Source organism: Neophocaena asiaeorientalis, unplaced genomic scaffold (genome assembly GCF_003031525.2).
Source record: "Neophocaena asiaeorientalis asiaeorientalis breed wild unplaced genomic scaffold, Neophocaena_asiaeorientalis_V1.1 scaffold121, whole genome shotgun sequence".
In the NCBI taxonomy this organism is placed as follows: Eukaryota; Metazoa; Chordata; class Mammalia; order Artiodactyla; family Phocoenidae; genus Neophocaena; species Neophocaena asiaeorientalis.
Window position 1 is genome coordinate 1122496 of NW_020172142.1, and position 227 is coordinate 1122722.

Genomic DNA, 227 nt, shown 5'->3' on the forward strand with positions numbered 1-227 from the left:
GGACTACCGCGGCGGGAGGAGCCTGTTCCCCTGAGGTGCTTGGGCGCTCCTTTCCTTACCCTTCTGGGGCTGCTCCCAATCCCGCTTCGGAGCCAAACTTCGTCGCGGGCGCGCGGTCCCGGCGGCTGCTGGGAACCGGGCCCAGCGCAGCCCAGAGGCCCCGGGTGGGGAGCGGGGGTTGCGGGCTAGGGAGGCCGGAGAGGCGGCGGAGGCGGGCCGCGCTCGGG

At 74.9% G+C, this 227-nt stretch overlaps 1 protein-coding gene across 4 annotated transcripts in view; it reads left to right on the plus strand.

The window, feature by feature from the left end:
* The window catches only part of CTNNB1 (catenin beta 1), a 43434-nt gene continuing 43207 nt past the window's right edge, over positions 1-227 (plus strand). For all 4 annotated transcript variants that reach the window (XM_024753949.1, XM_024753930.1, XM_024753937.1 and 1 more), the window contains exon 1: positions 1-35. The gene's annotated coding sequence lies outside the window, so the exon portion shown is untranslated. The remainder of the gene's footprint in view (positions 36-227) is intronic.